The 27,593-nt window shown below is 38.4% G+C and overlaps 2 pseudogenes; both read right to left on the minus strand.

The window, feature by feature from the left end:
• Positions 1-206: 206 nt before the first annotated feature.
• Positions 207-12,049, minus strand: LOC127417551 (cytochrome c oxidase assembly protein COX18, mitochondrial-like; annotated as a pseudogene).
• A 1,353-nt stretch (positions 12,050-13,402) lies between these two features.
• The window catches only part of LOC127417552 (probable carboxypeptidase X1), a 29,920-nt pseudogene continuing 15,729 nt past the window's right edge, over positions 13,403-27,593 (minus strand).

The raw sequence follows: 27,593 nt of genomic DNA on the forward strand, positions 1-27,593 counted from the left end.
CGTTACAAATTATTTCTTACATCAATATATTAAACTTTATATTACAGAAGATTTTAGACAGAAAGGCTGTACTCTGTGTTGCCATACATCTCTGTTGACAGTGTCATGTTGGATGAATTTTGCACCCCATCTAAAGAAATCCATGTTTGGACCACATAAAACATTTTTGACAAGCTAATGCTCTAAGATGCCTCTCTCACATCAATCTATTTGATGTATTTGGCCACAAAGGCAGCAACAATGTCCTTGTATGGAGTGTCAGAGTCAAAGCGTGTCAGCTGGGTTTGGCAGACAATCCGAATGCGAGGGGGCTTCATGAGCAGGTTATGACCCAATCCAACACAGCTCGAGCTGAGCCAGTAGAGAGAGACATGGACTACAATTTTGATTGAATTTGGTGTGCTGTCTTTTATAAAGCATTCTCAGATCCAACATCCTGAAGAGATTTCTCATTTATTGGTCTTACGTAAGAAGAACTGGAGACATAACACAAATATGGTTATGATAACTACATGTAGATAAGTATGTGACGTAGATTTGTGCACGTCCTGGAGATATCACAGAGAATCTGAAAAACATCTCTGTCCTTTGGAACCCTCTTTTTAACCCCCTTTTCTAACATGATCAAAAGCCTTGAAGCAGAGGGCAATAAGGGGCATATCTGCATCTAGGTACAGACAGACCCAAAAGTTGCATGCCTCTATTGTCTTTTCTTTTCAAAACAGCATGGCTTGAAAACCTGAATGGTGTTCTATTTCTGTCATATGTTATGTCATACATGTTGAGACATGATGTAGACCTTCATACACTTTACATTAAGTTATCCACACAGATCAGAGCAGATAAAGGTTGAATGGGTTTCACAGGGCTGGGCCACTTACAGACAGAACTGTTGCGGCTGTAGGAATCATCACTAGAAATATTCCTCTGATGAAGTGGGTCACATACTTCTGGAACTTTGATGGTTCAAGTTGTCTCAGAGCGAAGATCTGGAAAAACAGTGATAAACTGAAAAAGGCTGACAAGCAAAACAATATAGCTGCAAGCAGCAATAGGGGACCAAGAACCGAAATGGCAGCACGTGCACTACACTTAGCATGACCCAAAGAGCATACAGAGTGGATATGATGTAAACAACAAAACTACTTCACAAGTCACCCCAGTAAGGGTTCAAACCAGTACCCTTGTGATCACAAGTCCAGCGCACAATCCACTGCAACACACTGCCACAAGGTTGATAGTCGCCAAAGGAACATTCCAAGATGAGAGTCATCACAGCCAAGCACAATGGTCACCACAGTTAACTTTGTATTGGCTTAACTTTGGAAACATAGCGAAAATCAAAAATCTTTTCAGTCATTCATCTGCGGCTTGGTCTGAAAATCATCTGAGCAAATGGGGAAGATTGGACAAAGTTTCTAGGAAAAATTATTGAAAAATTACAGTATAAGCATATGTAGATTTATTTTGTAGATTTATTTTGACCTATAGGTGGTGCTGTCATACCGAGTTTCATTAAGATACACTGAAGCATTGCAAAGATACAATATCATCAGATTCCGGATGGCCCAAGGAATCCAAACACACATAGTTCCTGATTTCAGACCAAACGATTCAAGAGTTACAGGTAAAAATAGATTTATTTATTTTTTGACCTGTTGGTGGCGCTGTCCCCAAATTTGGTACAGTATGTTCTCTTATATCATGGTCCTACTGAATCATACCAAGTTTTGTTTTAATAGACCAAAGTGTTGGCGAGAAAATCTAAATTCTGTTCAGTCATTTCTGTAGATTATCTGGGCCATTTTTGGTGCAAATCGGACAAAATGTATAGGAGTAAAGAAAACAAAAAACGAATAACACAATAATCTAAAACTGCGGCCAGTGTAGTAGGCGTTTTAATGGAAGAGGTACATTACAGTCCCCATTAGGAGAGTAATCAGAGGAAGAAGAATTTTTTTTCTAGACCAAAGGGTTTAAAAGTTATAACCAGAACAACAGTGAATTTTTGAACTGATGGTGGCCCTACAGAGTATGCCTGAAAGACCCCAAACTTGGTCAGAGGACTATTCATGACCACTCCAATCAGTGTGCCAAATTTCACCATTTTCTGTATGGTTCTAGGGGCTGTCGTAGACTCCAATTGAGGAATAATGATAATATGAAAACCATGGAAACAATAGGTGCCATACATCTCAAATGGTCTAATAAGAATGCTAGTTTCCCCGACATGAAATAAATGCTTAGAGTCCAGGCATGATTATGTCTGCTAATTTTACTCATGGAAAAGTCCCAGGTAAAGAAACACAGGTTTAACTGAAGGAGGGAGGATGAAAGATTGGACTGGAGCTCTTGCCTTAGAGGGAGAAGGCTTTAATAACTGTCAGCCCTTGACACAAGAGCCAGAAAGTTTTCATGAAGTTCACACTTACAAAGGGTACACAGGTAAATACTGACTCAATTCTGGTCTGAAGGCAAAGTTAGGGAAAAAAATTAAAAATAAAATCCAACACACTACCTTAGCTTGCAAAGAATATCACAAAACTTTTATTCATGAGGCATTTACAAAACCCAAAGTGCAATACCACCAAACTATAGTAAAAGCCCTATGGACCTACCAACTATTCAGTTGAGCAAGGTTATTTGGTTATTATTATTATTATTACTTTTAAAGAAACGTTAATCCATCATAATATAAACCAGACGTCTCCAAGCACTCCAGGAGAAATCATGGCTGAACATTAGGCTGACCTTGAATTATCCCATTAAAAACCAAGCAAGTGATGAGCAGGTTAATGATGCCAAGAGAAACAGGCAAGATCCATTTAGGGACTGAGGCTTCGCAAGGCCAGAGACAGACACACTCACATGGGCAGCTGTACCCTTGTCAAACTGGCCTTGAATGGGTGGCAGTTATCACGAACAAACAGCTTAGACACAGTAGTTTCAGATTCTTCTAAAAGTGGAACCTGTAGATACAATTGTAGGAACACAATGGGTTGCTCATAAGTTTAGTATTGCAGAGGAATTGAAAATACCGCTTTTGACCATGCCAGTGGGAGGAATGTGAATCGAACAAACAATTCAATCTTTGCTTAGTTAAAGAAATAATAATACAAAAATGCAAATCCAGTAAAAATATCTAAACATCCTTAAAACGAGACACATTTACATGAGAAGCAAAATTATACGAGATATCAAACCTTTTTTTATAGAGAATATTTCTTGAATAAATGTTATTTTTCCAACCATATCGGCAGTTGTTTTTTTCCAGGTATGCATTAACCTTATTACATTTTAAGCATCTAATGCTCAAACACAAGACAAACTACTTGCCTTTAAGGTAGGAACAAATTATATATTCTATATATATTCTCTGAAAAGAAGTCTTATATATTATACAGTTTTACTTACCAAGTAAATATATCCTGTATTAAGGATGTTCGTATATATATATATATATTTTTTTATTGCAAAACAAAACAAAAATGCTTATTTTCCTCTTTTTTTTTTTTTCTTTTTTTTTTGGCTGGGAAATTGGATTCCTAATTCTTGGAGATCTTTATCTTAGACTTAAGACTCTAAAGGTGCACTCAGCATTTATTTAAAAAAAAATCTTGAACGTGGATACAGCATCATTCAAACGCAATAGTTTTTAGTTACTGACGCAGACATCCACTATTCACAGTCAGTCATGATTAATTTAATCCCTGAATGAAAGTGTCCAATAACAGGCTGGTTACTGATATTAAGTGAATAATATTCAGCAGTGATTCAATGTGATTCAAACATGACCGCCCCCATGAGGGTGCCCCTGCCCCATGTAGAATAAAATAGCTTTTATTCGGTTACTGATATGACTAGAGACCTCATCTCATGTGAGTGCTCATGATTTTACATGTTTCAAAATGACTGTTAATTTCTAAAGTAAAACTTTTTAAATGAGGAAAAAATTACTGCGTGCACCTTTAACCCAAGATACAGTAGTTGGCACACACAATCATGCCTGCATGTTTTCTCTGACCAGCCCTTCTCTTTGGCATTCACAGAGATCTCAAAGCGCAACTGATGGGCTAACTCGGCTATCTTCTTCTGCAGAGCTTCAACCTAGCTGAGACAAAAGGGCACAGGGGTTACTCTTTTCCAGCCTGACATCTTTTTCAAGTCTGGCCAACAGTAACAAAATCTCAGCCTATTGAAAACAGCAATTCTAAACTGGACACTGCTCCAGGGACTTAAATCTTAAACTTGGCCTGAAGGGTCCAATGTGATGGACACCCACACACATTTTTCCAAAGATACTGATCAAATGTCTCTGATAAAATCAGAAAACTGAAATTAAAGGAACAATTGGTTTAGCTTTGTCTCTGTTTGTGGTGGTGTTTACAAATTAAAGGGATAGATGCCCCAAAAATGAACATTTTGCCATCCTGTACTAACCCTTATTGTTTTAAAACTGGCTTTCTTTGTTCTGGGTAAAGGCGCGGTCATTTACTTTGCAAGGTGAAATTTAGTGGATATTGAGCGCATGTGAAACCAGCAAAAAAAAAAAAAAAAAAAAAAAAATTGCAGAGCGGTCTCTTTTTATTTCTGCACTTTATACTCTGGGAGATTAAAGTTAAAAATAAACTCGTCACTAAAATAATATCTTGTCCATTGTAAATATTCAGTGTAGCTGTGTACGAAGCACCACCCACACAGAGGTCACCGCCAAACCAAGCAACTTCCTATTGGTCACCAAACACGAACTCCACGCAAAATCCACGAGGGGAAATTCTTCACCACTGGAAGTTCATTGCACGAAATTCACTTTCGTGTGAATTCCCACTGAAATGACTGTCGCCCACAGAATTTTGCTGTGCAAAAGGTAAATGTGACTGCCCCTTAACACAAAAAGAGTTATTTAATAGAATGTCTGAGCTGCTCTCTTCTATACACTGAAAGTGGATGGGTACCAGGGGCTGTCAAGCTCCAAAAAGCACAAAAAAGCACCACAGAGCATCACAAAAGTTGTCCATATAACTTGATCACTATATTCCAAGTCTTCTGAAGTCGTACAAGAGCTTTGTTTGAGGAACAGGCTGAAACTGAAGTTCTTGCTTGACCATTCACTTTCATTATATGGAAAAGAGACATTTGGACATTCTGCTATGAGTAACTCCTTTCGTGTTCCACGGAAGAAAGTCACTTGGGTTTTGAAAGACATATGGTGTCAGAATGTACCGAATTAAAATATTTGGGTGAATTTCTACGAAAACATCACTTTTAAAGAGATTATCCGACATGTTACATTTACATGTTCTCACACTGTGGCACATCAGAAGGGGAGTTAATAGGAGAGGAGTGCATTATTTTTGTTCTAGTAGGAGAAACATCCCACTGCTGGGAGACGGGAAGGAGAGGGTTCTCAATAAGGCATGTGATCTCCAGGGTTTACTCTGTGAAATCTACTGACCTCCAAAATGTGCCTCCCATACTTTACTAAGTGCATATACACAAACAACTTCGCATGGGAAGGATGTTTACTCAATTATTTACTTTAAACCAAGTCAGAAACCAATACTCTTGGGTTTCAGTGCATCATAAATTGTAACCTTATAAAAGGGAGCATATCATGGAAAATCTACTTAACCTTGTTATTTTTAAATAAGAGTTCAATGTAGACTAACATGCACAATGCTAAGCTCCCTCCCCAATCCACCCAGACCATTTAAAGAAACTAAGCTGCGAAAATGGCACGTTTTGAAATCTTCATGATTTTGATGTCACAACCAGGAGCACATTAACATATGACCACTCACATTTACATATCAATGTCTATTCAACACTGTTTGCAATTGTTATGGTCCTCATTTCACATGTGAAGATTTTAGCTAATCATAATAAAAGTCATTTAAATAAATAAGTCTTAAAAGTAGGCCTATCGATTTAACACATTCATTTTGGGCAATTAATTATAAAAGCATAACACGTAAAAAAAACTAAAGCAATGAATCATGCCCCTGGACCGTAACAAGGAATGTTCACCTTCATGTTTTTATGAGTCTCAGTCAGCAGGGGACAGTAAGCGCAGCTCCAGCTGTACAGACAATAAACCACACTTACAGCAGATAGCACAAGATGAGGACACACTCTTGCGTTTAAACACAACTGGACCTGAATGTAGGGTGCTTTTCTAAGTTTTAAACTAAGTTTAACTTAACACAGAATTCAAAAATGCTGTTTATGATGCTACACAACAAAATGAGACGTTCCAAACTCGTCCATCTGATGCATGTGTACACTGACAGGTCCTTAGAAAATCCCTTATAATAAATAAATTTCAGACAGAATTAACGAGTTCAGTTGCAAAATGGCTTATGTTCAATAATATGAAAAAAATTTATATAATGCATTCTAAAACCTGTATTGCCTAATCAGTAAATAATAAATAAGAGTGCTTGGTGAAGGAAAAGTAATTTCAGCATCTTACATCTTGACGGAAAAGTACAAAGACAAGCATTTTTTTTCTATGAAATAACATGCACAGATGAATTGTTCACAACAAGACTAGGAATGAGTATTAAGTAAGTAAATGGGGTCAATTTTAGGAATGGAGTTCCCTCAGTGAATTTTGTGGGGGAACGGCGTTCCTGTTCAAACTGGCAACATTTGTTAGGGGATTAAAAGTATTGCTATCTTTTCTCCACTAAATAGCCTATGAAAGCTTTGCAGGTTCCACACATAAATGCGTGGGATCTTCTGTGTCTTTGGTTGCGCAGTGTTGACTATGTGAGAGGCCAAAACACATTCACGCAACAGATAGACAAATGCACACGGGAATCCACGGACAACCGATCCACACATGCACTCAACAGATCCACACATGCACTCAACAGATCCACACATGCACTCAACAGATCCTCTCATGCACTCAACAGATCCACACATGCACTCAACAGATCCTCTCATGCACTCAACAGATCCTCACATGCACTAAACAGATCCACACATGCACTCAACAGATGAGATCCACACATGCACTCAACAGATGAGATCCACACATGCACTCAACAGATGAGATCCACACATGCACTCAACAGATGAGATCCACACATGCACTCAACAAATGAGATCCACACATGCACTCAAGAGATCCACACATGCACTCAACAGATCCTCACATGCACTCAACAGATGAGATCCACACATGCACTCAACAAATGAGATCCTCACATGCACTCAACAGATCCACACATGCACTCAACAGATCCACACTCGCTCAATTTACAAATCCACGCACCAGAAGACTGCACAAATATACGGTTTTCTTTGCTCAGAATACCATCCACAAGTACATAAGTGTATGTGTAATTTAATGCACAAATAATTGCTGAACCGTTTGCATTGGTATTCTTCTGCGAGAATGTGTTCTGCAGTCTTGATACACACATGCGCAATGCTGGGGGGGCGTGGTTTAGTATGGCTGACAGCAAATGCCCATTCATTAAAATGAAGAGAAATATCCAGTAGATTTGGCAAAAAAAAAAAAATATGAACAAAAAGAAAAAAATGTGTTCAGAATGTTCAGTTTCGACCAAGAATTTTCATTTCTCAAGTGTAATGTGGTTAGATTACAGATATATAATCTATATCATCTGAAATAGGCTGTTTTATTATTTTTTTTTTTTTACATTTATAATAAAAAGCTCCATTTTCAGCTGCCATTATTCCAGTCTACCAAGTAAATAATGTGTCACATAATCCTTAAGAAATCTTTTAATTAGTTAACTTATTACCGAAGTAAAATTTATTTTTGTTAGAACGGTTAAAATGGTTGTGTTACTTAATGAAGTGTGGAAATCGCAATATAGTGTATTTTTGCAGCTGAGGTATTGCATTTTTTTAGTTACTGAACAGTAAAGTTACTTTACACTTGCAAGTCAAATTTCAGTTTTAAAAATGACCAAAAAGAAACAATTTCTCCTCAAATTCATCAATCTACTGTTCTTTTGAGAGATGAAGGCTATTCCATCCATGCACTTCTGTTTTGAAAGACTAAAATAAACTTGATCAAACTGGAACAGAGAGATAAGTGGACAACCCAGATGCACAACAAAGAGAATACATCAGAGTCTCTAATTTGAGAAACAGACTCCTCACAGGTCCTAAAGCAGCTGTAATTAACAGAATATGCCAACGGTTGCATTGCTACAAGTAGAGGATTCCTGGATAAACGGAAAGTTTGAAGAAAACATCATTTATTTTAAAAGAAAGAGTCAATTGTAACATTATAAACGTGTTACTGTAATTTTTCAATTATTTTCAGTCAATTTAATGCATCCTCGGCTAACAAGTCCCCCCCAGTGAATCTCGGCCATTTCCACCACTGCTTATAACTACACATTGAGAATACCCCACAGGTATTTAAAAATGCACAATACATTCAGCATACTCAGAATTTTATTTCTATTCGTTTTCTACAGCTTTTGTACACTTAACGTGAAATCTAAAAAAAAATAAATAAAAAATAAAAAAAAAAAACGTTTCCCAAAAGCATCGCAGCGCCATCTGCTGACAGTCACAGGTTAAACGGAGACTGTTCCGTTCGTAGAAGGGTCATTATTAAAAATAAGGTGACAACCATGTACTTTGATTTTTCAGAAGTGAAAAAGAGTTAAAATTGTGGAAAAAAAAAAAAAAAAAAAAAAAAAAAATAATTTGAAAAGGCATCATTATATAACCTACCCTTTTATTAAATAATATGAAATGGTTTGATTATATTTAAAAAAAAAAAAATTTTGTTTAGAAAATATATTTGAATTTGCCGATTGCATGAAGAAACCATTTTGCATGTCCCCTTCATCTGGTACACAACTTCTATGACATTTACAGTTATTTATGTGTTTATTTTTTACTCATTTTGTTTTCTCAGGTCAAGCATTAGTGCAACGTCTAACAAGTGTGCTTAAAAGCAAAACAAAATAAGTAATTAATAATTAAAATAATTTAAAAAGAATGTGTGCCCCTTGATTTTATGCCATAGGTGTAGTTTGAAAAACTTTTTAAAAATACAGTTCCAAGGTCAAAGTTCAGAGGAAGAAGAGCCCTCTAAAATGTGCATTTTCCCCACAATGTTAAAGTTTGTAATTTACATTTTAAATGTTTTTATTTTTTAATATGGTTCATTTAAATATGTTATTGATGTTACATAGTTTAATGTAAAAGTTAATGTGAAAGATTTTTATTGTAAAAAAAAAAAACATGTTTTAATTTTATGCTTTATTGATTTTAGTCTGATCAGTGGTGTATGTTCCCTTTCGATTCAGTTCACTCGACATTGCTGTAAGCACTATGGAGATTCCTTCTTAGACGACCTTGTTGAAACCCTTATTCATCACGCCAATCCTGTGATTGGCAATGGTGTCTGAGCCCAACCCCTGCGGGCGCGCAGTTGGCCTATATAAGAGCTCAGTCACCATTTCTTTATAATTGTCTTCCTTCAAGACTACGAACTTAGTCTTCGTCTTGGAACCCTTCTGCTTCGCCATCGATATACACTTACAGCGGACGGAACTTCTCAGCAAGATGCGAACAGGACAACTCTTCTCCTGTGCTCAGCGCCTGCACCAAGAGGCTTTCTGCTCCCCTGTGTGTTCCGGTGAAAAGTTCTCCACATCACCATCGAAGATGCTCTAGGTGAACGGGTTCTTCGATTCAGACACTCGTCATTGATCAGCGCGGCGCTTTAGCGAAACTTCTACCTGCTTCCCACAGTGCTCCGGCTGGAGTTTTATATATACAATATTAACTAAAGAGCTGCTTGCATGATACGTGTCTTTTTCCTCTTTGCCAGCACGCTCCCGATCTAATTCCGGTCAGCGCCTGGCAAAGAATCCATCTCTCGCTGCCCCAGCACAGCCAAAAGCTACTACTGAGCCATCAGTGAAGCCACGCAAACTGTAGCCCAAGTGTAAGCACCCGCAGCCTCAGCGCGAAAAACGTGCCGATGGAAAAACCCTGGCCGGGCAGCAGAAAAGATCCTGACATGCCCAGCCCCATGAAGAGGAGCTTAGAGCTTGCCATTATTCATGGCCCATAGCCAAAGAAGTCTTGATTTGAGGCACACAGTGTTTCTCCCCTCTTCCCCAATACTGTTCATTGGGAACGGGACATTGTTCAAATGTTGCTTCTGTGTGTATTACTCAAACAAAGATTGTTCTCATAAAAGAGAAAAAGCGCCCATTGCACAAACATGGGACGCTCACACATTCTTAGAAAAAGGGCCATTTCCTCTTCATGTATCATACACCCCACACATTATGCTTAACTGCTTCCCTATGGTGAGCGGCGCTTTATCTCCCATAGTGAGTGAATCAATAAGCACACTTTTTCCCAGCTAGTTAATCTCCTTTTTAGGGGTTTGTCTCGACTCGGTGAGCATGCGCGCGCACCTCACGAACGAGCGTGTACAGGCCATTCTTCGGTGTCTGTCTCAGTTTAAACTGGGGAAAACATTGCCACTGAAGTTATTTCAGAGAATACTGGGTTTTATGGTGGCAGCATCCACCATCATACCGTTAGGTCTGTTACACAAGAGACCTCTCCAGTGCTGACTCAAGCAACATGTTCCACATCACGCCTGGAGCCTCGGGCACATTCGCATTGTGGTGACTCCCTGCTATCTTTCTGCTCTAGCACCATGGACAGCGATGGTCTTCTACCAACAGGGTGTTTTGCTGGGTCAAATGTTCAGAAGAAAAGTGGTGACCACAGATGCATCCAACACAGGTTGGGGCGCGGTATGTGATGGATGCCCGACTTTCGGCAGCTGGACAGGTGTGAAACGGGCTTGTCACATCAACCGCCTAGAATTACTGGCTGTCTTTCTAACTTTGAGAGCTTTTCATTCCGACATTGTGAATCACCACGTTCTGATTGTTCAGACAACACAACAGAAGTGGTGTACATAAATCTCCACTACTGTTGTAGTGGACTCTGATCGCCACAATTAATGGAGCAGGCGTCATCTCCTCTCACTGTGTGTGACACATGTCCTGGGCCATCTGAATTTCGGAGCGGATCTGTTGTCACACCAGGGAGTATTACTAGGGGAATGGAGACTTCATCTTCAGACAGTGATGAGGATTTGGGAAATATTCGGCAAAGCGGAAGTTGACCTATTTGCCTCCACGGAGAACACCTACTGTCCCCTCTTGTACTCCATGTCCCAAGCCCAGCTGGGCATGGATGCACTGGCTAACAAATGGCCGGTGAAACGCAAGTATGTGTTTCCCCCAGTGCGCCTCATTCATTTTGTCATCAGCAAAGTCCGAGAGGACATGGAAACAGTTCTGTTAATTGTGCCGAAATGGCCCAATCAGTCCTGGTTTCCGGAGATGATAGAAATACTAGATGACCCTCCATGGGAAATTCCGCTGAGGAGAGACCTTTTCTCTCAAGCACATGGCACGATTTGGCATCCCCAGCCAGAGCTGTGGAATCTACATGTGTGGCCCCTGAATGGAGCACATCGGACAAGCCAGAATTGGCTCAGTTGGTGATGAATACCATTTTACAGGTTAGAGCACTGTCCACGAGACACCTCTATGCACTTAAATGGCACATGTTTGAAAATTGGTGCTCTTCATGTCGTAAAGACATGGTGAATTGCCCCATAGCTGAGATTTTGACATTCCTTAAAGAGTGGCTGGATGCTGGTCTTACCCTGTCAACGCTCAAGGTTTATGTAGCGACTATCTCAGCATACCATGCTCTGGAGGCTGGCTCTTCGATAGGCAAACATAATCCAGTCATAAAAGTTCCTTAGGGGAGCGAGGCGTTTGAATCCCCCTTGCCCTGCTATGGTGCCGAATTGGGACTTGAATCTGGTGCTGCAGGCACTCACAAACTCCCCGTTCGAGCCACTGGAATCTTTTGAGCTGCGGGTGCTTTCCTTAAAGACTGCACTCCTATTGGCTTTGGCCTTATTTAAACAGGTGGGTGATATGCAGGCACTGTCAACTGACATCTCATGCCTGGAGTGTCCAGATCTGCCAAAAGCCACCATTAAACCTAAAAAAGGGTTTTTATCCTAAGGCCTAAGGTTTTATCAATGCCCTTCAGGGCTCAGGTGGTTCGTTTGCAAGCCTTCTTTCCCCCACCATTTAATTCAGATGAAGAGCAATCTATGAATATGTTATGCCCGGTGAGGGCATTGCATACATATGGTGAGCGTACCCGTCTGTTTAGGCTGTCGGATCAGCTCTTTATTTGTTATGGCGGACGCACAAAAGGAATGGCCGACTCCAAACAAAGGCTCTTTTGCTGGATCGCTTATGAATTACAGGGCATGAATTGCCCTATTGGCATCAAAGCACATTCAACCAGAGGCATGGCCTTTTCACGTGTGTGGACAAATAGTGTGTCCTTACAGGGCATATGTTTGGCAGCAGGATGGTCCTCACAAAACACGTTCGCAAGGTTTTATAACCTGGATGTGACGTCTATCTCCACACAAGTCATCTCTGTATAGAGCGCTACTTTCAAATGAGTGAGCCCAAGCCCTTATTACGGGTGGGCTACCGACTATAATCAACACAGCCACCTAATTATCTATATGCTGTTGAACTGTTTCTTTTTAAGTCATAAACACTCTCATAAGAAATAAAACCTACTTTCCCAACCTTGTTGTGAGAAGGTTAATAATCCATACTGTGTATATTTATATGGTTCATATAGATCCCAGACTACGTGGGACTATTCATATACACTTTATTGTGACTTATAAGTCATTGGCATGTGACTCCTTATGAATATATTTATTAAGTGTTATAACTCTGGGAGTGTAATGTCACATAGTGCGGCGTGATGGGATATCGTTCCCCATAGTGCTTACAGCAATGTTGAGCAAACTGAATCGAAAGGAGTGACTCACTCTTGTCCCTCATTCAGAAAATTCTGAAGAAATAGTGACTGAGTGCAGGCTTATATAGGCCAACTGTGCACCCGAAGGGGCGGGGCTCAGACACCATTGCCAATCACAGGATTGGTGTGATTGAATAAGGGTTTCAACAAGGTCCTCTAAGAAGGACTCCCCATAGTGCTTACAGCAATGTCTCGTTCCCTTCATCTCAGAGAACTGAATGTTTTGTGATGCTATTGACACCATCTAAGAAAATGTATCTTTTAAGAGAATTTGTCACTGGTGTTACAACTCTTGCTTCAGTCGTGAAAATAAAAATAAATAATACAATTGTTTCAGAAAATTTCAATATTTTGTAAGTCGAAAAGACCTTTTTTTTTTTTTTTAGAATGACCCAGAATCAAAGAAAAGCATTAAGAAAAGCATTCCATTTATTTCATGTTCAAATCAAATGTTATTACATGACCTATTTTTATCAACAAATTTAATTTGAACTTTTCAGAGGTTAAAAGTCAGTCTAGCAGTGGGCTCCCCTGGCCCCGCATTGTTGTGACACCCTGCGTCAATTAATAATTTAGTGCTGGAACGCAGTTTGCGTATGCGCAGTTGGCACAGGCAGAGCTGCGGGTCTTTGGGGATTTTGCCCAGGGTCTTTTGCAAACGCTGTTTTGGCATCTTGGTGAGAGTGAAATCACAGAGAGTGGGGTAATGCTCGTACTTGACCTTGCAGCTTTGAGTAACTGGGTGATATCCCTCTGCAGTCACTGTGACATCATATTCAAATGGATACAACACTGCCAATTATCCCCATCAAAAGCTGAAATCATAAGACAAAACATCTGCATTAATGCATTTGGCAGATGCTTTACACCACAAAGAGACTCACAAAATGGGAATATAAAAAAGTGATGAATGAACGGTAGCATAATGCAGGGGTAGGAGACCTTTTTCTTATTAAGGGCATTTCGAGTATTTACAAAATGATTGGTGGGCCATACAGTCGCTTATCATTTCTGATTGTAAGTTGAAATTAACTTGCGCATTTTGTTTCGTGCTTACGCACCAAGAATTATTATTATTATTTTTAAAGTTCTTACTATTATACAATATTTTGCGTTGTTATTATTTTTAATTATTTTTAATCATTTACATTTTTTTATTTATTTTTTTACAGTAATGGAATTACTTGTCAAATTGGTTAAATGGTCTCGCGGGCCTTATTTGTCCCTGAGCCCTGATGTTCCCCACCCCTGGCATAATGTATGCCTCAAATAGACAAGAAGTTTTTAGATGCTTTTTTTATTCAGAGTTATTTTTTGCCTGCCTGTAAGCAGGAATAGTTCACTCAAAAATGAAAATTCTCTCTTCATTTACTCACCTTCATTCCATCCCAGATGTGTCACGAGCACACTGGGCTCTCCCTCACCATCAGTCATCCCTCTCACTCGCCCGAGTTTGAATCACCCACGCCTGCAGCTTATCATCACCTCATTAAGACTTGCACTTAAGTCTCACTCTCACACTCAGTCAGCGCCTGGCCTTGTTGTAGCTACCTTGGACTTCCCATTTGCGCTGCCACAGTGGAATACTGCTTTTCTGTTTATTACTTACCTGATTGTCAACAATCTGTTCTGGAGATACATGAAAATTGACTCTGAGAACACGGCTTTTCTACTCACCTGTGTTAATCTCACCTGTTTGTCTACGGTCTGTGCAAGATAAGTGACACTGAAACCCGAGTTTACTGCATATCTACTTATCTGTTTGAAACTTACCTGTTATACTACGAGCCTCTCTGAATGCTCAGGAAATGTGACTTTGAGAGCTCTGAAATTACTTTGTGTTTGATACTAACCTGCTCCTCTGTTTATGAACGTGACTCACCGGTGACCCTGTCTGAAGCTGAAGTTACCTGTTTGGGCACGTGTTAATTTTGGAAGTTACCATTTATGGATTTGTGCCTTCTGCCTTGGTTCACTGTTTTATCAGACTGTCTTCAAAGACTCCGTACTGTACCTAAATACTTACCTCGCTTGCTTACCTGCTTTCCCTGTGTCCAGTATAATAAACTCCCGCATCTGGGTTCATCTCAAGCTCCTGAATTGGCATGTCATTACAAGATGTTCATGACTTCTGCAGAAAAAAGATTTTTTTGAAGATTTCAGCTCTGTAGGTCCATAAAATGCAAGTGAATTATGACAAACTTTAAAGCACAAAGGCAGCATAAAAGTAACCATATGACTCCGGTGGTTTAATGTGTTTGAGTGATTTATTATAGGTGTGGGTGGGAAACTGAGCAATTATTTATTTTATTTATTTATTTTTTTTTAAATCTCCACTTTCACATTGTTTTTGGTGATTTGCATTCTTTGTGCATATTGCCTCCTACTGGTCAGGGAGAATTTATAGTAAAAAAAGGACTTAAACATTGATCTGTTTCTCACCCACACCTATCAGATCACTTCTGAAGATATGGATTTAACCACTGGAGTCATATCGATTACTTTTCTGCTGCCTTTGTCCTTTTTGGAGCTTCAAAGTTCTGACCACCATTCACTTGCATTGCATGGACCTTCAGAGCTGAGAGGTTCTTCTAAAAATCTTCATTTGTGTTCAGCAGAAGAAAGTCATACACATCTGGGATGGCATGAGGGTGAGTAAATGATGAGAGAATTTAAAATTTTGGGTGAACTGTCCCTTTTAGTCATTCTGAATGGCATTAGCTGATCTGATATTGTGGTCGATCATCCACTTTAATGATGGCATCCACAATACCGGCTTCAGTGTCTTTGTCCCTAATCACTCCTTTTGATACCACTGGGTACTGTCATATGCACAGATTGCTATTGCATTTTTGGCACAAGTATGTTAAGACTGAACAAATGTTCAGTGGTTGCTGGGATTTTTGGTGTATTTGTTGTACCTGCTCCTTGTAGATTAGGAGAGATTTATTGTTCTCCCACTTTATAGGCAGCTCACTATCATGAGGAACTTATCACAGGACAATGACACTCTCGCCTCAAAACAGTTGGTGTGCAGGTAGCTGAAGTCATTCACACCTACAAACGAAAACATATATCACATATAGCAGAATGATGGTAATGGTTATGAAAATATGTAAGTAATGACTGAATAGTTATGTTGGAAATTGTCTAACATGTGCCATTAAAACTATATGGGAATTTAAATGATTGGACCGATTGGTGGCTCTCTTCTATATCCTAAATCTTTCTTTTTCACAAGTTCACTGGTTCATCTAGTCCTGGAGCACATTAAGGTAAACGTATTTGGCATGGGGCTCAAGCTCTGAGATTGGCCAAACATGGTGCCAGCTCGCTCCATTGATGTTACTGTAACGAAGTCAGTCTTCATTATGGCAGGGCCTTCAGTCTGGGTTGGACATCATGTGATTTTGTGCTGGCATAAACCGTGGCCAGCCAGTGGAAGAAGCTCTCGTCTGGAATGGGAGAGTGCTCTTAAGGGGCTCAGTCATGTCAAATGGGAATGTGACCACCAGATCCCCTCTGTGGAGACTAGCACCGTGATCAAATGGGTTGGTCTGCATCCAGCTGATGACACCTTGAACAAATACTAATAATTTAATGTTGTCAATCGGTTAACATTTTTAATCAAATAAATTGCATGATGTGCCGACTAATTAATCGGCTTAATCACATATGTATCAATATTTACTGAGAAAGGTCCCCAAAAAAGATAGTCTAGAATAATAAAATATTCATAATTGGGGGAAAAAAACAGGCCCTTTTGTAATTCAAGTACATTCCATCATATACATACAGTATATTGTGGCAGCAGACAAACATGCAGACAATTCAAATTTTTTTTTTATTTTTTTTAAATATTGCTTGTTTTATTTTCATATCAGTGAACATAACCCTATTATGGCCTATTTTTGTCTACACAATTTACTCATGCGTCGGATATACTCTTTGGAGTGTCTCACTCGTTTTCAGCATCTCTAGTCATAAGCGCTGTATTTTTAGGACACTGTATCAAGTTAAATATAGTTGGAAAAACGTGACCCGAGATCCCTGCATTCTGTTGTGCTCGGTCTGGCTGTCTTTGAGTGCAAGGCCGTGTCATCTGTGAATGGCTGTGCTGGCTGGTCGTTGGTTTGAGGTGTGTTGTCTGTACAGCTGGAGTTGCGCTGACTGCCCTCTACTGCCAGATTCACAAAAACATCAGGGTGGTACATTAAACTTGAATTGTTACAATGGTAGGAACAGTCCTTATTACTGAATTATCGTACAGGTGGGTGGCATGATTAATTGCGTTCATCATTTTAACGTGCTATTTTTCATATGATTAATCACACAAAATTAACGTGCACCATAATTATAGCCCTACATCTACATTTATTCTTTTAGCAGATGCTTTTATCCAAAGCAACTTACAAATGAGGAATACAACAAAAGCGATTCATCCTAAGGAGGGAGTAAGAGAAGTGCTGTAATACAAAGTTGCAAATTGCTCGGAGAAGAACAAACAGAGAGGAAGGTGAGAGATAGTGGAGAAAGGATGAATTATTTTTTTTTGAAGATGAAAGTAGACAGTTATTGTATTAATAGGACCAAACAAATCATATGGCAACATGAAGTGCTAAATTTACGGTCATTTAAAGATGGATGGTAATTTTAGGGTATTACAGTATCGGTCAAAAATTTGGACACACTGAACTTTTTATCAAGATCTCAAAGACCTTTTGATCTAAAATGTTATGTATGAATAACATTTTAACACAAGATTCTAATTCCGAAATGTCAGAGTAAAGGAAAAGCAGCCACGTGTCCCGTATACATGGAAATGCCTTTGAGTGAGCAGAGATGTAATCTAGGTAGAGGGAATCTATACTTTGAAGAAGCTAAAATAAGTGACTTATTTAAAATTTTCTGGTCACTGCAATAACACAAATGGAATTATGCATAGTTTTTATGACTTCACTATTATTCAAAAAGTGTAAAATAGTCATAAACAATGAGTGTCCACAACATTTGACTGGTCATGTATTTCAATCATTGAGACTTTGCATACACATTTTACAGGCCTACATTACCAAAGCTTCTTCTGAAGTGTAGTGCTCTGGAATGGGGAAAGTAATGGTTGAGGGGTTTAGATTTGTCTGTCTCCAGCTCAATGGCGTCCCACATCACTGTGTTCAGGTCTGCAAAGTTGTGATTTTGTCAATGCCTTCATAACTATAATGACCCAGTGTCCATCCAGATAGCTCTGAACACTGTGAGTAAGAAAAGGTATATGTCCAAGAGACATAGGTCAAAGTTGTTCTTATGCTCTATACATCACCGTTTCTTTACTAACAGCAAGTAAAAGTGTGAACAAACAGAACTGCAAAAATGATCGTGTTTTTCAAAGTTCTTCTGTACATGACCAATTAATATGAACAATGACTGTCTTGAAAATCCATCACTTTCCTTTTCCTTACCTTCTTGTAAGCCATTTCATAGCCATCAGGGTTCATAGAGGGCAATAGGATGGATGCGTCTCTTCCACCAGGTGGATGATGCGCTGGTTCCGTTTTTTTGTACTTCTGGCATATGTACTGCATTAGATTCAGAAGGAGTTTGCTCCCGAGCACCTCATTTCCATGCATACTGGACACATAAAGGAACTCTGGCTCACCTGCAGGGGGAGACAACATGCTGTTAGATTAAACGACTGCTCCACAGAAAACTGCTTCAGTCAGACTTGGGTCTGTGCAGCTTGTAGGTGCATTACGGTAGATGGACAGACATGGGGCTCTGTTTTGAAAAATACCTCCATGCTTTGCCCAGATGTATGCTAAAAGAGTGGTTTGAAATCTGGCACCCTCTCTCTAGCCACTCTAAGGGATAGATATTACTGCTTCTTGTCTGTTGATTCCAAATTTAATTTTAATCAAAGTTCATTTGGCATGACCTTTGTGGCCAACATTTTTAATCAGTGCTCTCTGGTGGGGAGTTCCTTAAATGTTAGGAAACCGTTAAGCCTTTCAAAACATTCTCCTTTACATAAGTACACACAATCTACATATTACATTTCACTGTCACCTTGTGTTAAAGGTGGACAAAGTTGTATTTATTTATGTATTTATTTTGCTGTTGCCAATACAACAATGGTCAAGGACTTAATGGTGGCATTTCAAAAGTACAACTACTTTTTTTAAATGGATAATGCATACTTTCTGTATCATCATCAGCGTTTCTTAAAATTAAAGGAAGAGTCCACCCAAAAATGAAAATTCTCTCATTTATTCAAGTTTTTTTAGAAGAATATTTCAGCTCTGTAGTGCCATACACTGCAAGTGAATGATGACCAGACCGTTGAAGGTCCAAAAAGCACAAAGGCAGCATAAAAGTAATCCATATGACTCCAGTGGTTAAATCCAGGTCTTCAGAAGAGATATATGTTTGGGTGATAAACCGATCAATATTGTTTTTTTTTTTTACTATAAATCTCCACCTTCACTTTAACTTCAACATTCTTCTGTTTTTTTTGGCGATTCACATTCTTTGTGCATATCTCCACCTAATGGTTGGTGCTGGTCAAAGGTGGAGATTTATGGAAAAAAGGACTTAAATATTGATCTGTTTCTCACCCACACTTATCATATTGCTTTAGAAGATATTAATTTAAACACTGGAGTCATATGGATTACTCTTATCCTGATTTTTGAAGATTCAAAGTTTGGCCACCATTCACTTTATATGGACCTACAGAGCTGAAATATTCTTATAATCTTCTTATATTCTTTGTTTGTGTTCAGCAGAAGAAAGTGGTACACATCTGGGATGGCATGAGGGTGAGTAAATAATGTGTAATGTTTAGGCAGAACAGGATATAATTTAAACTCTGTTGCTTTCAAATTAAAATAAATATGATGAACAAGAAATTCAGTGTGCCTGTTATTTAATTTCTCCCATAAGACGTGTCTATCCATTTTTAGTTTAATAAAGACACATATTTTAGATATTTTGGAAATATAATGACAATCACATATCCCATACAGAGATCGCAATGTCAGAGTGTTGAGAATATTCACACATAATTTATACATATAAAAACACGATATCAGAGTTTAAAAATCAAACATTTAAAAAAAGAACAAGGCATCACAATTGTTTAAGCCAATAAGCATTAAGCTGTGTTATCAGCAAGTTGTTTCCCGTCGTGCCTTTAGTCTGAGCAGTCGGGGGAGAGCAACTGTGCCCGACTGCGCCGCCTGGCACGGCCGCCTCGCCGTCACGAGTTTTCTGGCATGCGTCAGCATGACATCAGAGCAAGTCGGGCCACACTCAGACACATTTCTAATAGGCATGTAACAATACACAAATGTCACTATACGATGAAAAGACTGATGATATGGTTTTAAAAAAAAAAACAGTGCCCACAAATGTTTCGCTCAAACTTATTCAAGAATTCAACATAAATGTCTTTTAAATCATAAATGACACAACATAGTCTGACATTTGCAACAAAAAGCAGAGCTCTATAATAAAGTAAATTAAACAATACAACTGCATTTATTCTGTTTGATTGTAATAAGAAAAATTTGTTTGTCTACACAAGTAATTTATATTTGTATAGCACTTTTCGCAATAAAAATCATTTTAAAGCAGCTTTATAGAAGATAATGCCTTAATGTCTTAAAGCCCCCAGAGAGCAAGCTAAAGTGACTGTAGCAAGGAAAAAACTTCTTTCAGTGTTATTTAGTGGTGAAAAAAAAAATAAAAACTTGAGAGGAACCTGACCTCTGGTTTTACGATATATGTGCATAATCCAGTATTATCAATCGGCACACGTAATTATTTTTGGCCTGTTCCCCCAGTTTCACATTGCATGTAAACTTTACTGGTGTAATTACCGGCTTATAACATGTGCTTTACTCATACCTGTTTACATTTCGACATGAAAACCAGATAATAATAAACCTCATGAAATCGCAGGTTTAAGTTGTCAGATTTTTGAATAATTGTTTTTGTTACTTATGAGCATCTTGCTTCTGCATTGCAAATCCACCGATATCGACATGTTTCATGTACTGTAACGCCAGGACATGACACCGTTGTTTGGAAAATCCAACAAGCTGTAACGTTACAATCTACTTGGCATTTCCTATCAATCTTCTCGCCTATGTACTGTAGATGTTGCTCTGTTTTCCTGTGAGTGCTCAGCTCTGCCTCTCCGGGAGGAGACTGTTTCGCAGTTTCAGTGTTGAGCTGCATGGTTTTAAATACACTTTAATGTGTTTATGTATCGTACGATACATATGTACTGTATAGTGAGCTTCGTGTTGTATGATGCAATCCGATACAATATTTTTTTACACTCCAAATTTCTAAACGACATGCACCTTGCGGTGATCACCGTTGATCGGTGCATTGCAGATTTTGCTCCTCTCGAAGGAGCCTACTATGAGAGCTTAAATACACAGACTAGGGTTAACAAGATAACCAATTAGAATACAAAACTGATAACAAGGCAATAAACACATGGACCAATGAAGAGACAAGACTAACAAACCAAGAACCAATAAGAACAAAATACATGAAACAAGATGGTCACATGACTATACAAGACAGGATCACATGAGGGAAACAGGAAATCACAGGACAAGAAACTGGAACAAGGTTACACTGAACTAAACTTCCAAAATAAAAGACATGAAATCAAAAACCAGAAAACATGAACAAAAACACACAAACATGTGACATAATGAGAGAATTTTTATTTTTGAGTGAACTATCCCTTCAAGCAATGTTTGTGTTTTATTTGCTATCACTACACCATATACTGTACAGAATATAGGCAATATATTGGCCATCAGCTACCCTTCACTCTAGATGTCTGTCGGCACTGTCCTTAAAAAAAAAAAAAAAAAGACATTGGTCGACCATTAATATCATCCTAAAATTAAGGAAACACTTATTTTTTTCCTTAACTTGTTCCTTAAGATCTTAACATATTTACAATGGGGAAAAAATGGGTGCACTTTTACTTTTCATTGTCGTGTCTTATATGTTTTCTTTTTTCTTTTAACAAATTCTGCAGACTTTTTCTTAAAGCAAAACAAGAAACATGTGCAACTGAGATGCAACTGTGCATACCATATCTGACCAAGCTTGGCTCATATATTTGTTTTATACAATTTTTTTTTTACATTTATTTATTTTACAAATATTGATTTGGCTTGGAAACTGCACCCTCTTTTAGCCAAGTGGAGCACAAACTACATCTGTTTTGATGCCAAACTGAACTTCAGGTCCACTACTTCATGGTTAAATCCCCCACCCACCTCTCCCCACTCTATTTGGCTAACAGCTGACCCATTTAGTCTCAGCAATCTGGCTCTTGTTAGCACCACTGAGAAAACATCATCCGTTCCTGTCAAAGAACATGAACTTCCAGAGGAGTGAAGGAATCTGAGTAACAGCTAACTGAACTTTGACCCATCCATTCAGACTCATCACTGATTTGCCATTGATAAATGTAGACAGGAAAAGAGTTGGGGAGTAACGAAAAAGAAAGAAAAGTCACTGTATAGTGCATGCAGCTTTACAGATGAGCGAGTCAAACATGCTTAAATTGTCATCTCTCTCATATGAAGCGTTTTAAAGTGGTTTATTCTAGTGACCGGTTTGTTAAATTATTTACTGTTTCAAATCTAACCCTAAAATTATAGTGTAGTTCTTCTTTTTAAAGCAAAATCCTTAGTTAAATGCTGCTATTGATCACTGTTTTAAATGTATTGTTATAAATTGTGTATAATGGTTTTTGTTATATTAAAGGGGTCATGACATGAGGAATCAAACTTTCCTTGATCTTTTGACATGTAGGAGGTCATTGTACTATTAAAAACATACTGTAAGTTTCAGAACTGAAAACTTCCTCCTTCACTGAAAAAAAGAGCATTTATTTCAAGAGCCCATATTATGCTCATTTACAGGTTCATAATTTTATTTTGGGGGTCTACTATAATAGGTTTACATGCTTTAATGTTCAGAAAACACATTATTTTTCTCATACTGTATACTGCTGCAGCACCTCTTTTCACCCTCTGTCAGAAATGCTCTGATTTATCTCCTGTCTTTTTAAAGCCCCCCTTTCCAAAAAGCTCAGTCTGCTCTGATTGGTCAGCTGGCCCAGTCTGTTGTGATTGGTCAACCGCTTAGAGAGTGTCAGCTTCTATTTTTTAAATGTACACATTCAGTTGTATAACAAATTTCCATTAAACTCAACTGAGTAATCCTTATCAATTAATTTAGATTGATTTGAAATTTGTTCTAAAATTGAAATACGTTCATCTTAAAAGTATTTGAGTGTAGCTTTCCATCCTACAATACAGGAACAGAATAAGTCTGATTTGCATGAAGCGTACAACCTCAAAACATGATGTACCAATCAGGCAAGCCAGTTAATACTGAGAATGTCTCCTTTGCTTTTGCTTTTTTGTCTGTTTTGTAAATCAATACAATTTTGAAAAAGTCAATCACTTTGGGTGGATATCAACAAACCTGAACATGCATGGACTGTCAAAGAGTTACAGTAAACTGGTTAAGAAAACACTGACTTTTGGATGAATTATGAAGTTTCAGGCATGATGTATGTGGTGCGTAACACTAGAGCACATTAATGCATTTTTATTCCTTTGAAATGACTGTGTTCTCATATAATATACACAAGCAAGTGAGATCATGCGATATATTTCCTGAGAAGCCATAACTCGAGTGTAAGCCATAAAGTACTGTAGATTAGTATTTGCCTACTGTGCCTGTGAGAAATTTCCTCTTAAAAAGAATCACACATGCTTTGATCCACTTGTGAAATGCTCTGTGATTTTAAAACACCGGGTGAGGTTATTTCTTCCCACTTTCATTTCTTTAGATGCGTTCATCTGAGGTCTGCCGCCACAGTTCTCTGCGATGGCATCTCTGGCTCCAGCCTGCATTATGAGTGCTGGCACGAGATGAGTTAACTACCGCTAGAGCTGGCAACCTCTCTCACTGCAGAACCAATACCTGCACCACGGGCCAATGCAAACACAAGAGCTGCCCAGTGTAAATGGACAGAGCAAAAGAGAGAGGGAGAGGGGTTTTTTGGTCTATATTTCAACTGCTCTCATTTCACTATAAAACATAACACTGATAACACCAGAAACTAATAGATCATCCTGGTGATTATGCTGTAAAAGTATTGTTTGGTGAAATCCTGCCTTAATATCCTGTAACATGAGTGGATCAGTGCCATTGGCCTCAAATTCTCTTGCAAAACAAAAGCTTACTGTAAAGTTGGTACCGAAATGGGCAATAAAAGCAAGCTAAAAAAAAAAAACACAACACTTTATGGCATAAAAATGTGCTTTTTCTTTTAATGACACTTACTCCAGTTCAATCTCCAACACAATTTTTTTTTCTGTGTATACAGTATTTATGCCCTAACTTACACCTTGAAATTAAAGGTGAAATTCAAGGTAAGTCCCACCCTGAATCTCCCCCCCCCATTGAATATCCAGTTTTCAGCTTTCCAATATCAGCCAATATGGGCCATTTTGCAGGATTAGTTAAGCACTTTAGAGGTAAATTGACTTACCCAGCTCGTGTTTGCCTGGATTGTCTGATATTTCCATCACGTACAGTTTTAGGCCCACGTAGCTTTTGCCAATGCTGTAAATGCGGGTGATCTCTGGGCACATCTCAGTCACAGACTTTATGAGCTGAAAGAAAGGAAGAAAAGGTTTGCATTTATCTCATAAAATCAACAAAGCATTCATAACCCTCCAGATAAATTCATATATTGGTATGTTTTCCAAAACAAATGGAAATCTCTCTCTAAAAGGGATCCAGGATGCAGAAATGGAGAATATACTTAAATATATCTGCATTTATCTTTCTCTGTGTATGTTTGTGTGTGGTATTTGTTACCTGCCTGTGGAGTGTGCTGGCTAGTGTGTGGCCACTCTCCTAAAGAGCAATTATCATTAGAAAATAATTGGTGAACATGAAATGAACATGAATATGAAAATTGACCATTTGATCTAAAAAGTGGATATGTGCAGCTGTTACAATGAGCGATTTCTGACGAGTTAATTTAGACGTTACCAGAAGAAGTAAATTTAAGCTACCTAACAAAAACTTTTGTGGAGTGCATTTACTTTTTTAACACATTCACGGTCATATAGAGTGCAACGGTGCCTGCTGTCTTGGTTCTGGAAGTATTTTCCCCAGTTTTTCCCCCCACAGGGATTTCATAAAATCCTTCATAAGAGTTGTGTCTCTCACAAGGGAATGAGCTACAATCCAATAATGCATTGCAAATGACACAAATTAAAAAATGGTGGAAAAACTATTGATTTTAAAATTAAACATGAGTATAGAAACAATACATTTTAAGTATAAAATATTCATATGCAGTATATACAAGTTTGAGAGTGGCAGGAGACCTACTCACTTGCATCATTCGCAGTGCTTCCTGGGAGTGTGAGGTCGCTGCAGAGCACTTTGCTGTGATTCTCTGATTGGTGGATCTTTCTTCAGGATTATGGGTAGTTTAGTTCTTCACCAGGAATTCCACTATTAAACCTGATTTCTTAAAAAGTTAAGTTAAAATGACACAAACTTTCATAAAAAATGTAATAACTTTTTTCACATCTGAAACGACTTTCTTTTTCAACCTAGTCTCATAGAATGAACGTTACTATAACTACATTTTTGCAAACTGACTTTTACCTGCCGAATTCTACATTTTGACGCAGTTTCCTGGTGAAATTAATAACAACTGTGCGTTTTATTTACTTTCACACAAATCACGTCTACAACGGCTGATTATGACTTTATAAATACTTATTTTTCCCTCTAATACTCACACACCGTTATGTTATGAAATCAAACACTTTTACTATAACACAATTTGAAAAACAAGACATTTTACTGCTTGTATTACAAACCCACCTACAGTTACACACTTATTCCAGTATGATACAATAGTGTCATAGAAGCAACACAAGATGACGTGGTTGCTTCAGAAAATGTGCTTTTCCTTTCACATTTTTTTTTGTGAATGATATCAGGCTGTTCTTTTTTGATTGGCAGTTTAAATTTCAACCATTCTGGTGTGTAACACCAAAGTCTTTCTGGCAAGTCAGTCCACTGTCGGCCATCTTTGGAACGCTCCCGGGAGGCTATTTCCAGTAATGAATGTGCAGTTCCTATCTACTTGAATGGGGGAACACCGAAATCTAAAAAAAACGGTTTGTCAAGATTATGATCAAAGAACATATTTCAAATCAGCAGTAAAATCTGACAATGCTTGTATCATAAATTGTGCTTCTTTACACCAATTACACTAAAAAAACAAAATTTTCCCGGCTTGTATAGCTAAAGCGCATGCGCATTCTCCAGATGATTGACAGGCATCTGTATCTAAAAGGTGATTGCCTCTTTTACCAGTAAGGCGGGACTTCCTTTCTACATCTGTTGACCATAGGGTGCTTAGAGCTCCTTGGTAGGGCATTCCAGTTTCTACCATTCATTTTAATAGAAGTGGCTAATCTCTGCTAAATAGTCTCTGGTAACACCCACTTTAAAAAAATATATAATTGTTTTTCTTTTTTCTTTTTTCTTTTATCCCCTTTTTCTCCCAATTTGGAATTCCCACTACTTAGTAGGTCCTCACAGTGGTGCGGTTACTCACCTCAATCCGGGTGGTGGAGGACAAGTCTCAGTTGCCTCATCATCCAAATCATACTTCCAAATAAATGATCAATGTATGGTTTGCGTTTTTCATACCTGGCAGCTCACAGCCCATAATCTCAGCTCGCAGGCAGATGGTCACATTCTTAAACCAGGTCTGAGGGTTCATATGAATGTAGCGTGCCACCGCTGGCTCGGGCAAAACTGCCAAAACCGGCGTTTCACTGTCCTGGTTCCCCTCAAACACCTGTTTGCATAAAAGATTACTTCTGATAAGTGATTCTATTGATACGATCCAAATGACATTTGCCAGTGACAGCTGGCATGGTTGCTCATACACATCTATTCTATGCCCAAGGAGGGCATGCAAGAGTCTGGCACAGTGGTGTCCGCAGTAGGCAGGCTATTCTTTTCAAAAGTGCTGCTTAACCTTGCCAACTGTTGCCAGTGACTGCCTCCAATCTGGGAAAGATGAATGGATGTAATAAAGTTACAAAGATACTGAGGCTAGTATCCAACAGTAGCAGTGAATGATGGAACCTACTGACTGGAAAATGGGACTTAATTTCGCTGTTTTCTGTTAAATAACAGGAAAACTGTAATGTTACCTTATAGACACACTTAAAATGGGTCATATCATCAAATGTTTGATTATCATCAAATGTTCCTTGATCTTTTGAAATAAGAGTTCGAAGAAAATTTAAATAATTAAAAGCTCATTTACATGCCTATTTTTGTTCAGAAACTTGGCCCATCTAGTCATAGTAATGTAATAAGGAGGAACTATGATAAATTAGTCCTAAACACCAGAAAAACTAACTATAAGTGCAAAACATGAGAGTCCACCAAGACTGTTATTGAACTGAAGGATGGAGCAGTGTGAACTTTATTGGAACCGACAGCAAACCTGCAGCTTGTGTGTGAACAGAGCAAAACACTGGTTCTCATTTCACACAGGAAGATGGTGTTACAAAGAAGTCTTAAAA

This window comes from Myxocyprinus asiaticus, chromosome 27 (assembly GCF_019703515.2).
Source record: "Myxocyprinus asiaticus isolate MX2 ecotype Aquarium Trade chromosome 27, UBuf_Myxa_2, whole genome shotgun sequence".
NCBI classification, from domain to species: domain Eukaryota; kingdom Metazoa; phylum Chordata; class Actinopteri; order Cypriniformes; family Catostomidae; genus Myxocyprinus; species Myxocyprinus asiaticus.